At 37.3% G+C, this 15,563-nt stretch overlaps 1 non-coding gene across 1 annotated transcript; it reads right to left on the minus strand.

The window, feature by feature from the left end:
• Positions 1-513: 513 nt before the first annotated feature.
• On the minus strand, positions 514-585 carry TRNAC-ACA. Its single transcript has one exon. It is a non-coding gene; the product is annotated as a tRNA-Cys (tRNA).
• Positions 586-15,563: the final 14,978 nt, after the last annotated feature.

A 15,563-nucleotide genomic window follows, 5' to 3' on the forward strand; every position in this document is an offset into this window, starting at 1 on the left:
AAAAACTAATGAGTTTGTGTGATTATTTCTAAATTATTAGCGGGGAAAAAAGTAGAGATTTAGGAGGTTAGAATACAAATATCTGAGTAGCGTGCTTTTCACTATAAAGGAACAGAGATTAAGGAAACTGTGCTATGAAGTGATGTCATTTAGTAGTGGACATAACATGGATATGAACTCAATCTTGACTTGCCACCTATTAGTTTTGTTATCCCAGGAAAATTATTTAAGCCCCTGGCCTCAGTTTATATATCAACAAAATAAGACAATAATCACTGCCTCGGGGTCATGGTGAGCATTATGGAGAAATAAAAGAAAAGTACCAGGCCTGTGTCTAATACAGTACGGTAGATATTAGCTTAGGCTGCCATAATGATAGATAGATAGTGAAGTCGCTCAGTCGTGTCTGACTCTTTGCGACCCCATGGACAGTAGCCAACCAGGCTCCTCCATCCATGGGATTTTCCAGGCAAGAATACCGGAGTGGATTGCCATTTCCTTCTCCAGGGTATCTTCCCGACCCAGGGATCGAACCCGGGACTCCTGCATTGTAGGCAGACGCTTTACCATCTGAGCCACCTGGGAAGTCATATACAGAAGGCTGCCATAATATCCACCTTAAACCGAATGATTTGAACAATGGAAAAGTACTTTCTCATAGTTCTGGAGGCTAGAAATCCTAAACCAGCTGCCAGCAGCATCTGTTCTAGTAAGAGCTCTCTCCCTGGCACGTAGGCTGCTGCCTGCTTGAGATGTTCTCACAGACCTTTCTTCAGGACATACACTTGGAGAGAATGACAGAAATAGAAGGCAAGTGGGAAAGTTAGCTCTCTGGTGTCTCTTCCATTGAGCATGCTAATTCTACTATGAAAGCCACAATCTCATGTCCTCATTAAACCCTAATCACCTCCCAAAATCCCAAATTCAAAATAACATCACATTGGGAGTTATGGCTTCAACATATAAATTTTATGGGGAAATAAACATTTAGGCCATAAGAAATGGTGATCAAAAAGAAGAAAATATGATATAAAAATTATTTTTACAGAGACTTTATTATAATTAAATCAAATGCTAATCTGGATCCTAACATTGTATTTACCATCTATTTTGGCAAACCACAGTGTTATAATAGCTTTTCTTTCTTTCATAAGAATTTTATTTTTTATTTACTATGAAAAGAACTTATACCTAAGAGTAGGTGGGATTGAACTATAAAGCTTCTTGAGGGCAATGGCTATGCATATTCATTTTTAAGGCATGACATCTAGCATAATGTATGGCACATAATCAGTGTTTCACAGATGCTTGATGAATGGGTATCTGGAATTACACTCTATACATCCATTGTGCCTTTAGTGAAAAAATAGAATCTGAAAGGGCAGACAATAATATAACTTGTCACAAAGAAGGTCACATGACACACACACATACAAAGATATATATTTAGAGACTCTATTTAGGATATTTGTTGACAAAGGCTATAGTCTTAAATTTCTTATGCTATCTCTTTGCACTTTGACTAGAAAGTGGTTCTCCACAGCAAACTTGCCACAGTAAAACTCTAACTCTTATTGGCAAGGAAATTAGCAGACAGACATGATTCTGGTTTTTAATGGGAATGTAATCATCAGTCTGTCTTTATGAGGGTGCATTGCCATCACCGAATACCCACTTAGGGGGCAAGGCCAAAGCTGCAGGCAGCAGTCCAAAAGCATTAACATCCCCCAGGTGACAATAAGAGGATGAAAAATGCTCATGGGGAGAAGATCCATTTCAAATTTCCTATTATTTTGAAAGTAAAACAGAAAGTGGATCATTTTATATCAATTTAGTCTGCTGAGGTTCTCTAATTTGCCAATAAAAGACTTTACCACCATCTAGCCAACAAGAGCTCAAAGTGCATCTGTTAGTTAAAGGGCATATTCCCTTGCAATAATGCATAATGAGCTAACCAGCTCCCAGTAAAAGCCTTCAGAGTAGCTCCAGATCTTTCTCATGACACAAAACACCATTCATATCCAACCCTTTTATTTCTCTGAAAGTTTCCTCTCCTGGTGTTGTTCTTCTCAAAATATACCTTCTAAGGTTGCAGAACTACCTGCACTTTCTAATTATGCATATAATTACATGATTCTGTATCTGTATATTCTTCTGTATCATTTTGGAATGCCTTCCTTCCCTGGTTCACCTGGAAAAATTCTTAATATCCTGTCATAGCAAAGTTAGGTATCACCTCCACTATGGATAGGGGGTAATCTAAGAGGATATCCAAGGGGGTAATCCAAGGGAATAACTTGTCTCATTATTTCCTTCCTTAGAGTTCCTACTTTAGGTTGAGATGTACATCTCCAAATATACACTGAATTGTAATTACTTATATAAAAGCCTATCTGCTCCAGGAGATCCTGGACTCTCTGAGAACAGTGTCTACACCTGCGTTATTTTGTGTCCCAAGACCCTAGGGCAGTGTTAAAAATATACACTTTGAATATGTATATCCAGGTAAATCTGGTTTCGAAAGATATAAAGTGACCAAAAAGGTTTTCACAAAATACTGTTGTTTATTGTTGTTTAATCACTAAGTCATGTCTGACTCTTTTACAACTCCATGAACTATATAGCCCACCAGGCTCCTCTGTCCATGGGATTTCCCAGGCAAAAATACTGGAGTTGGTGGATATTTCCTTTTCCAGGGGGTTTCCTAACCCAGGGATCGAACTTGTATCTCCTGCTTGCAGGTGGATTATTTATCACTGAACCACCTGGAAAGGAAAGCTTATTATCTCCAGTCCATCTACAAATCAGGAGAACAACCACCCTTAGAAAATAGTACTTGTTATGAGTTAGTTCTATAGACCACACACACAAACAAAAAAGCATTTCTTGAGATATTCTGATATAGTTTAACTTTGATCATTCAATCTTGAAAACGTTTCAGGTCAGTTCAGTTCAGTCACTCAGTCGTGTCCGACTCTTTGCGACCCCATGAATCACAGCACGCCAGGTCTCCCTGTCCATCATCAACTCCCGGAGTTCACTCAGACTCACGTCCATCGAGTCAGTGATGCCATCCAGCCATCTCATCCTCTGTCGTCCCCTTCTCCTCCTGCCCCCAATCCCTCCAAGCATCAGAGTCTTTTCCAATGAGTCAACTCTTCGCATGAGGTGACCAAAGTACTGGAGTTTCAGCTTTAGCATCATTCCTTCCAAAGAAATCCCAGGGCTGATCTCCCTCAGAATGGACTGGTTGGATCTCCTTGCAGTCCAAGGGACTCTCAAGAGTCTTCTCCAACACCACAGTTCAAAAGCATCAATTCTTCGGCACTCAGCCTTCTTCACAGTCCAACTCTCACATCCATACATGACTACTGGGAAAACCATAGCCTTGACTAGTCAGATCTTAGTTGGCAAAGTAATGTCTCTGCTTTTGAATATACTGTCTAGGTTGGTCATAACTTTTCTTCCAACGAGTAAGTGTCTTTTAATTTCATGGCTGCAGTCACCATCTGCAGTGATTTTGGAGCCCCCAAAAATAAAGTCTGACACTGTTTCCACTGTTTCCCCATCTATTTCCCATGAAGTGATGGGACTGGATGCCATGATTCCAGCTTGTGTTTCTTCCAGTCCAGCGTTTCTCATGATGTACTCTGCATATAAGTTAAATAAGCAGGGTGACAATATACAGCCTTGAAGTACTCCTTTTCCTATTTGGAACCAATCTGTTGTTCCATGTCCAACACAGTATCACACTCAACAGCTATTTTCCAACCTTATCAAGAAAAGCATCAGTTTGGTTCAGTTTTCTCCAACAAGTCCCTCTAAGAATATAAGGTCTCTCCCCAACCACAGTGGGTGAATGATGACTGATTTAAATCAACCCTTCTCTCACCAATAGATGGGCAAGGGCATAAGATACAATTCTGGCCAGTGGGACAAGAAGATATGTCTGAAGACTTCCAATAAAGTTCTGAGTCTCACTCTAAAAAAGCTACTTAAAAAAGAAAAATACCTTTTTATTGCCTGCAGATTTGGTTGTTTGAAAATTAATTTGTGGAGCTGATTCAGTCAACTTGTGACCATGAAGAGAATGGAAACAAGAAGCTGAAAATGGCAGAGAGGAAAAAGAAAAGAACCAGATGTCTAATTACTAAATTATACCATTGAACCAGGTGTCACTGGAATCTTTCTCTCTCTCTTTTTGGGATTTTTTATGTGAAACAATAAATATTCTTTAAGAAAATTAAACCAATTTTCTGAAAAGATCCTAACTGATGGAGTGTAAAAATATATGATGTATTTGGGAAACAATCAAAATGCCATTTGTAACTAAGGACATATTTTGGAAAGAGAAATTTAGAAATGAGAGTTCACTTCAGCTCAGTTGCTCAGTTGTATCCAACTCTTTGTGACCCCATGGACTCCATGCCAGGCATCCCTGTCCATCACCAACTTCCGGAGTTTACTCAGACTCACATCCATTGAGTCAGTGATGACATCCAACCATCTCATCCTCTGTCGTCCCATTCTCCTCTCACTTTCAATCTTTCCCAGCATCAGAGTCTTTTCAAATGAGTCAGTTCTTAGCATCAAGTGGCCAAAATATTCAAGTTTCAGCCTCAACATCAGTCCTTCCAATGAATATTCAGGAATGATTTCCTTTAGGATGGACTGGTTGGATCTTCTTGCTATCGATGGGACTCACAAGAGTCTTCTCCAACACCACAGATCAAAAGTATCAATTCTTCAGTGCTAAGCTTTCTTTCTAGTCCAACTCTCACATCCATACATGACTACTGGGAAAACCATAGGTTTGACCAGGCAGACCTTTGTTGGCAAAGTAATGTCTCTGCTTTTTAATATGCTGCCTATTTTGGTCATAACTTTCCTTCCAAGGAGTAAGAGTCTTTTAATTTCATGGCTGCAGTCACCATCTGCAGTGATTTTGGAACCCAAGAAAATAAAGTCTGACACTGTTTCCACTGTTTCCCCATCTATTTCCCATGAAGTGATGGGACTGGATGCCATGATCTTAGTTTTCTGAATGTTGAGTTTAAGGCCAACTTTTTCACTCTCCTCTTTCACTTTCATTGAGAGGCTCTTTAGTTGTTCTTTGCTTTCTGCAATAAGGTTGGTGTCATATGAATATCTGAGGTTATTGATATTTCTCCAGGCAATCTTGATTCCAGCTTGTGCTTCCTCCAGCCCAGTGTTTCTCATGATGTACTCTGCATATACATTAAATAAGCAGGGTGACAATATACAGCCTTGACGTACTCCTTTTCCTATTTGGAACCAGTCTGTTGTTCCATGGCTAGTAGTAACTGTTGCTTCCTGGCTTGCATACAGATTTCTCAAGAGGCAAGTCAGGTGGTCTGGTATTCCCATCTTTTTAAGAATTTTCCAGTTTATTGTGATCCACATAGTCAATAAAGCAGAAATAGATGTTTTTATGGAACTCTCTTGCTTTTTCGATGATCCAACACATGTTGGCAATTTGTTCTTTGGTTCCTCTGCCTTTTCTAAATCCAGCTTGAACATTTGAAAGTTAAGGTTTCATGTACTGTTGAAGCCTGTCTTGGAGAATTTTGAGCATTACTTTGCCATCATGTAAGATGAGTGCAATTGTGCAGTAGTTTGAGCATTCCTTGGCATTGCCTTTCTTTGGGATTGGAGTGAAAACTGACTTTTTTCCAATCCTGTGGCCACTGCTGAGTTTTCCAAATTTGCTGGCATGTTGAGTGGAGCACTTTCACAGCATCATCTTTTAAGATTTGAAATAGCTCAGCTGGAATTCTATCCCTTCCACTAGCTTTGTTCATAGTGATACTTCCTAAGGCCTACTTGACTTCGCATTCCAGGATGTCTGGCTTTAGGTGAGTGATCACACCATTGTGATTATCTGGGTCATGAAGATCTTTTTTGTATAGTTCTCTATATTCTTGCCTCCCCTTCTTAATATCTACTGCTTCTGTTAGGTCCATAAAATTTCTGTCCTTTATTTTGCCCATCTTTGCATGAAATGTTCCCTTGGTATCTCTGATTTCCTTGAAGAGATATCTAGTCTTTCTGATTCTATTGTTTCCTCTATTTCTTTGCGTTGGTCATTGAGGGAGGCTTTCTTATCACTCCTTGCTATTCTTTGGAACTCTTACTTTGAAATGGGTGTATCTCTCCTTCTCTCCATTGCTTTTCACTTCTCTTCTTTTCACAGCTATTTGTAAGGCCTCCTTGGACAACCATTTTGCCTTTTTGCATTTCTTTTTCTTGGGAATGGTCTTGATCCCTGCCTCCTGTACAATGTCACAAACCTCTGTCCATTTCTTCAGGTACTCTATCAAATCTAACCCTTTGAATGTATTTGTCACTTCCACTGTATAATCATAAGGGGTTTGATTTAAGTCATACCTGAATGGTCTAGTGTTTTTCCTTACTTTCTTCAATTTAAGTCTGAATTTGGCAATAAGGAGTTCACAGTCTGAGCCACAGTCAGCTCCCAGTCTTATTTTTGCTGACTGTATAGAGCTTCTCCATCTTTGGCTGCAAAGAATAGAGTCAATCTGATTTTGGTATTGACCATCTGGTGTTGTCCATGTGTAGAGTCTTTTCTTGTGTTGTTGGAAGAAAGTGTTTGCTATGACCAGTGTGTTGTCTTGGGAAAACTCTATTAGCCTTTTCCCTGCTTCATTCTGTACTCCAAGGCCAAATTTGCCGATTAATCAGGTATTTCTTGACACTCTACTTTTGCATTTCAGTCCCATATAATGAAAAGAACATTTTTGGGGGGTGTTAGGTCTAAATGGTCTTGTAGGTCTTCATAGAACCATTCACCTTCAGTTTCTTCAGCGTTACTGGTCTGAGCATAGACTTGGATTACTGTGATATGAATGATTTGCCTTGGAAATGAATAGAGATCATTCTGTCATTTTTGAGATTGCATCCAAATACTACATTTCAGACTCTTTGCTGACTATTATGGCTACTCCATTTCTTCTAAAGGATTCTTGCCCACAGTAGTAGATATAATGGTCATATGAGTTAAATTCACCCATTCCAGTCCATTTTAGTTCACTGATTCCTAAAATGTCGATGTTCACTCTTGCCATCTCCTGTTTGACCACTTCCAATTTGTCTTGATTCATGGACCTAACATGAAAAGAAGCATAAGTCTGAAAATACAGGTTAAAGTTAAAACCTCAGAGGCCTTCTCTATTATGCTAAGAAATTCTTTGTCTCACTATCTGTGGAATCATAGATCCTAAAATGAAATAGATAATGAGGTCTCTGAGACAGATCAGAGACTGATTTAAGAAATAACAGAACAGTTATTTGTAGGAAATATAATGTAGGAAAGGGAATGAAGACAAGAAAAGGAAGACTTTTATGAGAAATATAGAGGGAAATTTTGAATAGATTCAAAGTAGAGATAAATGATTTTTAAAGAGTCCTGAAAAGAAAGAATCTACCAAAGAAAACATTTTTTTTTCCTCTACGTTTCTCTTACTAAGACAGTAGAAGTATTAGAAATGTTTTAAAAGAGTCAAAATTTTTAATTAGATCCCATTTGTTTATTTTTGCTTTTATTTCCAGTTTTCTGGGAGGTGGATCATAGAGGATCCTGCTGTGATTTATGTCGGAGAGTGTTTTGCCTATGTTCTCCTCTAGGATTTTTGAATCAGTTCTAATGAGGTGGATGAAACTGGAGCCGATTATACAGAGTGAAGTAAGCCAGAAAGAAAAACACCAATACAGTATACTAACACATATATATGGAATTTAGAAAGATGGTAATGATAACCCTGTATGCGAGACAGCAAAAGAGACACAGATGTTTAGAATGGACTTTTGGACTCTGTGGGAGAGGGAGAGAGTGAGATTTTTTGGGAGAATGGCATTGAAACATGTATACTATCATGTAAGAAACGAATTGCCAGTCTGTGTTCGATACAGGATACAGGATGCTTGGGGCTGGTGCACGGGGATGATCCAGAGAGATGATATGGGGTGGGAGGTGGGAGGGGGGTTCAGGATTGGGAACTCATGTACACCCATGTCTGATTCATGTCAATGTATGGCAAAACCAATACAGTATTGTAAAGCAAAATAAAGTAAAAATTAAAATTAAAAAAAATAAAGCAGTAACATAATATTAAAAAAATTAAAAATAAAAGAGTCAAAATTGACAAGTGGCAGGAAATTATGACTGTTGAACCATAGGAGGACCAAATATGTTATCACAGCGGCCATTATATTTAATTCCTCTTATAATGTGTTGTTTAATTATAGCTCTCTCAAGACAGATGTAACTGCATTCTGTGGAAACTCAGACATCTGAATGAACGATGGGTCACACTTACTTAAGTGCTAACACCTGCTATATAGGGCCTTTCAGAAAGAGGGAGAACAACCCTCCATTTAATTACCTAATTGTGTTTATCACTGGAAATTAATAGCCATTTCCCCCACAAACCTGTATTTCCAATCAATGTGAAAGAGAGTTTAACTAACATTTATTTTAATTCTTGTTCATTTTTAAAATTGTACTTCTCATTGTAAGCCTTTCTGGCACTATCTACATAGTCTTTTACATTTTACATATTTTTTTCAAATGTATTCAACATTCACTTAGTCAGCAAATATGTACCGGGTACTACTGTATGCTATGGATAATGCTAGACTCTGGAGATGGAATGGCACATGAAACAATACATGAGCTCTGTTTCACCTACAGCAATGGTTCCACTGCCAAGGTTCTAACTTAGACTTACCTGAGGGAAGTTTTAAAATTTACTGATGCCCAGAACCATGAACTAATGTTTTACCAGCAAGCATGAGTTAAACTAACTCATTAGGCTACTATTTCCCATTGTTAATAGAATATGCAACCAAGCATCCTTGATCTTGTAGAAGATACTGAGATTTTTGAAGAAGGTCCTCTCTCTGCTCTTGTCTGGTGACCATGACAGAAAGAGAAAAACAAATTACTTAGTCTGATGCATCTAGTCTCTGTCAACCTCTGTGACTGTCTTTTATTCAGTAAAAACTTCTCTGGAACCAACTTGCTCCTTATTCTTTACCTGCCAAAACCCATATATTGGGAAACTGTTCTTTTTACTGTTAGTATTACAATTCCTTCCAGTTTAAAAAGGTTTACTACAGCTATAGGGTGCTATTTTCTAAAAGATCATAATCTGCTCTCTGGTTTAATAGCAACATTTAAAATATTTTTTGACCAAAACATTTATGAAACAATGAATGGGTGACAATTTTTCAAGAAACAGGTGTAAAGACAATTTTCTAAAGTAAATATTCTATTGTGACTCACAGATTTTCTGATATTCTCCTTACAGAGGTATGATACTTGTTTATATATATCTGATAGCTGTTTCTTTTCATTGTAAGGTTCCCAGTAGGTTTTTTAAGATTGGTATCTGTTCAGTTTTATACTTGAACACATCAGTATTTAAGCTCATTCATAATTAGTTTTCTTGTCCTGCTAGACAAATTGTGTTGTGTGCTCAGTTGTGTCCAACTCTTTGCAAACCCATGGACTGTAGCCCTCCAGGCTCCTCTGTCCATGGAATTTCCCATGGACAGGAGTGGGTTGCCATTTCCTATTTCAGAGGATCTTCCCAACTCAGGGATCGAATCTGTGTCTCTTGCATCGGAAGACAGATTCTTTACCTGAGAGGATGATTCTACTTCCATAACTCCCAGAAATTAGGCAAGGCCATGTGACTAGTTTGGGCCAATATTTTGTGTTTGGCATCTCTTTTGAACTAAAGCATTTTAACTGCTAGTGAAAGACTCTCCAGATTTTTTTTCCCCTCTTGCTATGCCAACTGAGAAACTTATACATCATGTCTTCCAGATGGTATAGCTAGAAGGTAGATAATAGAGCCCTCAACAATATAGGAACCTGAGTGACTATGTGGAACAGAAGCCTCTGCTGATCTGCAGGTGATAGTAATAGTATGAATAAGAAATGAGTTTTCTGCACAAGCCTAACATAATCTAATCTAATATGCCCTATTGTTTTGGGATCAGAAACAGTGTCAGTGGTAATCCAAGATGCTCACAGCTTTATTCTTCTTTTTTCAATAAACTGTACAATTAATCTTCCTCTATGAAACAGACCTAAAAAGTCCCCAAATGTCAAATTGTAAAGTTGAAACTATAGATATAATAGCTCACTGCTTCTTTTTATCTTCCTCTAAAAAGAGTATAAATGGGTGCCATTGGTGGTGCCAGGAAGGTATATAACTATCTTCAAAGGCACCTGTGACAGCAAACTCTTTGTTCATTCATGTTTTCAAGTACTGAATTTTTCTCGTTTTCCTGCTAAAGTCTCTGGCTGCCTTTCTTGTTGAGAAATAATCCATCACTCCCTGGAACTGTCCCTCTGAAATAACACCCCATACTCAAGGAGGAAGCAATGTAGGAAGAATAACTCAGAATCATAGATTAGCCAACATAATTGTAGACACTGCAGCTATCCATATAATTTGTACCTCCGAAGAAAGGAAATTGAATTTACTTTTGCTGAGCCATTCCATTCACAGCTGTCACTCAATATACTGAAAATGTTTTCTCTTTGTGTTCAAAGGTCATGCAGAATGTCAATCTGTCTTCTCAAAAAGTGGTAGAAGAGCCATTGCAGATAGAACAGAAGTTACATGTCAGTTCATTCTAAGCATCATTACGAATTCCAGAACATCTAACAAGTTTTAACTTTTAAGATAATTTTCTCAGAAAAAAAAATAAAATTGTTCTTCCATTTCTAAGACCCATTATTATGCCAAAGAAATTACTACTACTATATATTATTATTAATAACTTTTGGTTATGGTGAAAAAATGTACCATTTCCTATTCTGTCTATTCAACAAAAGGTTTAGATTTAGAGAAAATGGAGATATTTTAGGCAAAATTTAATAGCTAATTCAAATTGGCACAGACATTGCCCACTATAAGATAAAGTAACCAAGAGTATACATTCAAATACAACCAGGTAAAATTATTTTTGCTGAAGGAAGCAAGAACACTATTAACTAGTCTATACTAACTTATGGAGTAATGACAAACAATCCCTAAATCTCAGTGACTTGCAACAAAAAGATTTACACCTTATTATGTTTGTTTAGGTTACTGGTCAGTTTGGCTTTGCTCCATTTGGGTCCCACATCACTAAGGATCTGTATCAAGGACATGCTATTCTCCTGGGAGAGGAAAACAAAAAAGCTGCACTCGAACCATGTGAGGGCTTTCCAATCTTCTGCTCTAAAGTGATGTAACTTTACTCAGACACTTATTGAAGGAAGCAAGACACATGGTCAAATCTCCTGTCAACAGAATGGGAAAATATAATCTTCTCACAAGGAGAGGCAGCAACTAAGTGGAAACAATACAAAAATCTACTCAAAAGGTATTTTTCACCTAATCATTTCTTTTTTTTATTTTTATTTTTACTTTATTTTGCTTTACAGTACTGTATTGGTTTTGCCATACATTGACATGAATCAGACATGGGTGTACATGAGTTCCCAATCCTGAACCCCCCTCCCACCTCCCACCCCATATCATCTCTCTGGATCATCCCCGTGCACCAGCCCCAAGCATCCTGTATCCTGTATCGAACATAGACTGGCAATTCGTTTCTTACATGATAGTATACATGTTTCAATGCCATCCTCCCAAATCATCCCACCCTCTCCCTCTCCCACAGAGTCCAAAAGTCCATTCTAAACATCTGTGTCTCTTTTGCTGTCTCGCCCAGGGTTATCATTTCCATCTTTCTAAATTCCATATATATGTGTTAGTATACTGTATTGGTGTTTTTCTTTCTGGCTTACTTCACTCTGTATAATCGGCTCCAGTTTCATTCACCTCATTAGAACTGATAAATGTATTCTTTTTAATTGCTGAGTAATATTCCATTGTGTATATGTACCACAGCTTTCTTATCCATTCATCTGCTGATGGACATCTAGGTTGTTTCCATGTCCTGGCTATTATAAACAATGCTGCGATGAACATTGGGGTACATGTGTCTCTTTCAATTCTGGTTTCCTCGGTGTGTATGCCCAGCAGTGGGATTGCTGGGTCATAAGGCAGTTCTATTTGCAATTTTTAAAGGAATCTCCACACTTCTTAATTGTTGAGGTTTGAGCTATACTGGCATGCTTGTTATGAAGCTTGTAGCCTGACTAGTAGCCTGACTAGTACCCTGACTCCAAATTGATCTCTGTCAGCCTTAAATTCCCTGGAAATATACTGATTTCCATCCAAATGCATACTTCATTTTTTGACATACATCTTCTTAATGGTAAGGTTCTGCAAAAATTTTCTCTGGATTCTCACAACCTAGAGTGTAAGGCACAGAGATATGAAAACAGTATGTTGTTTTTCCTTTTTAAAGATGTTTACTGAACGCAGCAGAAATGATGCTCCATTTTTTTCAAATCAAGGTAATCTTCTTGATTCAGTGCCCCAACTTTGAAACACTACACAGTCTAAGGAAAACTCCAAGCTATTAATCTCTAGATCATCTCATGACTATCATGTGTCTGTTGTTTACATTCTTATTTGTGGTTTTAGACTTTATCATATTAAAGTGAATTAAGGTTAACACTGTTTGAATATATTTACAACATATTTTCTGCATTTGGTTTGAATTCTAATACTAATAAATGACATAGAATTTGAAAAGTCATGTATGTCTTAAGAACTCTGAGCATTAAAACTCAAACAGGATTTTGAATCCTTTAAAACATCCTAATATTAAAGCTGAAGAGAATAAGTTTCTGCAGTAAACAAGCTCATTGGATAAAGATTTGGATGCAGACCATCCAGTGATCTCAATACTTCTACTCTTTCACAACCATAGTTAAACACTTAGTCCCCAACCACAACTAAAACATCACTGGGTTTTGAGTAGCCTGGCAGAATATCAACTAGAGCATCCAAATAACAGTCTCTGGAATGGCTGATCACTCTTATCTGCTCTTCACTATTCCTGAATCGTTAACTGCATGAGGCTCTATACTCTATTGCTTTAGAAATACAGCATCCCTTCAACAACTTCTGCCCTAGCTGACTTATAAAAAACTCAACTCTTTTTTGGTTATTCTATAGCAGTAACAGGACTACTCATGACAAATGTGGTAGCGGTAGTAGTTGTAGTAATGGTAGGAGTAGTAACAAACTCACTTTATTTTACGATAAACCAATGAGGTATGATGAATACAGATGAAGAAAGTGAAGTACAGAGAGCATATGCTTCTTGCCCAAAGTTCCATAGCTAGAAAGTGGGAGAGCTGGTATCTGAATCCAGGCAGGGTAACTTCAGAGCCTATCCCTTAATCACTACATTCTATTTTTAGTGTCTGCTGGTCTAAGTTTCTCTCTACTCACTTCATGACTACAACTCTGAAAAGTGTCTAAGGAAAATTGTCATTACTAGAACAAATATGTGTAATCAATCATGTATTGCTCCTTATCTTCATTTTGTGATATTATAAAAATAAAATCCAACTTGAGGGTGAAAAATTTTGGTTTGAAATGATTAACATTTTTAATGCTATACTGTTTCCTTTAATATAAATTACTATGTGATACACTTTTGCACTCTTTCTTAAACCTAACTTTAATGCAAATATAGTCTATTCTTAAAGTATCATTAATGGTCATCCATTTATTAAGATGTATATGAATACATTCTCTTTCAAAGTACCTGGACTTATTATTGTGATGGATGTTAAATATGTTTCCTTTATGAATATACAACCTCTCCTTCTTTGGCCTTACTGTTAAAAAGTAATTAGTAGTCATGGTTACATTTATTACTCTTTCTAAGATTATATTCAAATTTTCAAGCAAACAACATTTCAGTAGACTCTTTCCTCAAGTACTGTTGAAGACAAGTGGAATAAATCACATGAAATTCCAATGTGGCCATATAACAGGGTTAATTGGGTTATATAAATCCTAGAAATGTTCTGAAATCATATGACTGAAGAGTTAATGATTTAGGGAATACCACAGCTGAAGCGACTTAGCACACACACACATGCAAGATGGAATCTGAAATGCTAACTTTTATCAATGACTCATCATTTGCTAACAAGAAATCATCAGTTGGAAGGCACTTTTAAGCCTTAGTTTGGGGATATTTTTAACAGTCCTTCCCAATTTTAAGAAATATTATCCATATTAAAATCCAAGTAATACCCTCATAAAGGCAATTGCTACTGTTTTGTTGTTGTTGTTTTGCTTCATCTAAACAGCCTAACTGATAAGTCTCAGGTGATTTAGTCCTGTAGGTTCTTGAGGGTTAGCTATTATATCTTACTTATCTTTGGAATCTTCAATACCTAGAATAATATATATCTGTTAACAAATATCTGTTCAATTAGTGAACAAATTAGCAAATAAAAAAGAGGGGGGAAAAGTAGTGAAGTTTTGGAAACTAAAATCTGAAAAAAATTCCCTTACTTCTAAACTCATCAAATTCGTGTGCTACAAGTAAAATACTGGAATAATTTAATCCATCTTCTATAACAAAATAGTGTTCTATGTAGAAATACAGACTTATCTGAGTACAAAGGATGCCAGAGGTTAGCTGAAGTGCAGCTCAACCGGAGGGAAACCCACTTCAATTTGTACAAGTACCCTAAGAGCTACGGATTTTGCAATTTTTAAATTCTAATTTTATGCTCAGAAAGACAAAATGGAACAAGTCATAAATTACTGGCTTAAAAAAAAATTTGGTCTCAGTCTATGGCTTTCTACTAATCCTGGGCTCCTCTGAAATTTTCCTTGTTGTGTTTCTCTATAGTATATTAGACCACACAATTATTCTGTTCTTGTTGTTGGTAGAAAATCACTGGTGCTTCAAGAAACAAAAATCAGTGGCTCAGAGACACTATGAGGAAAGTTAAAGGAGCCACAGAATTGATTTATGGCAATGTTCCTTTAGTAATGTGTCCTTTTATGCATTGATTTGGGAGATCAGAACTCCATAACTCCCACCTGCAGGTCTAGTGTTGCTTCACAGTCTAAATGATTCTCCCTTAATAAGCAAATGTATGATGCGATGAGAAGATTGGCAGCAGGTCTCATCCAGAATTCCTGCCTTAATGCCCCACACTAGGTTCCTCTCTCCTTCTTGTCTGACTATTTTCTTTGGTCTGTCTGTTTTCCAAAGCTGACCAACTCTATTCTGGCCTCTGGAGTCACAGACTGACCTCATATCCAACCCTCTGTTCAAGCCCAAAACATATGAACACACATACACAGAAATGAATACACATTACATTCCATATTGAAAATAGTCAATACACAAATCTCCCCTACATAAGATCTAGGCTATCTCTCTCAGCCAAGACACAGCGTATGTGTTGGAAGAGTTCTATTCTAATCTATCTATTCCCCTTTCAGGTCAACCCATGGGGAGATTTCTGCTTGTTTGTCTTAGCTTAACCTCATACGTTATTTTAGAATAATGTATGTTCAATAATAATCACCTGCTTAGAATTTTTCTTAAGCCCTATCCCTGAAAAATGC

This window comes from Oryx dammah, unplaced genomic scaffold (genome assembly GCF_014754425.2).
Source record: "Oryx dammah isolate SB20612 unplaced genomic scaffold, SCBI_Odam_1.1 HiC_scaffold_2, whole genome shotgun sequence".
NCBI classification, from domain to species: Eukaryota; Metazoa; Chordata; class Mammalia; order Artiodactyla; family Bovidae; genus Oryx; species Oryx dammah.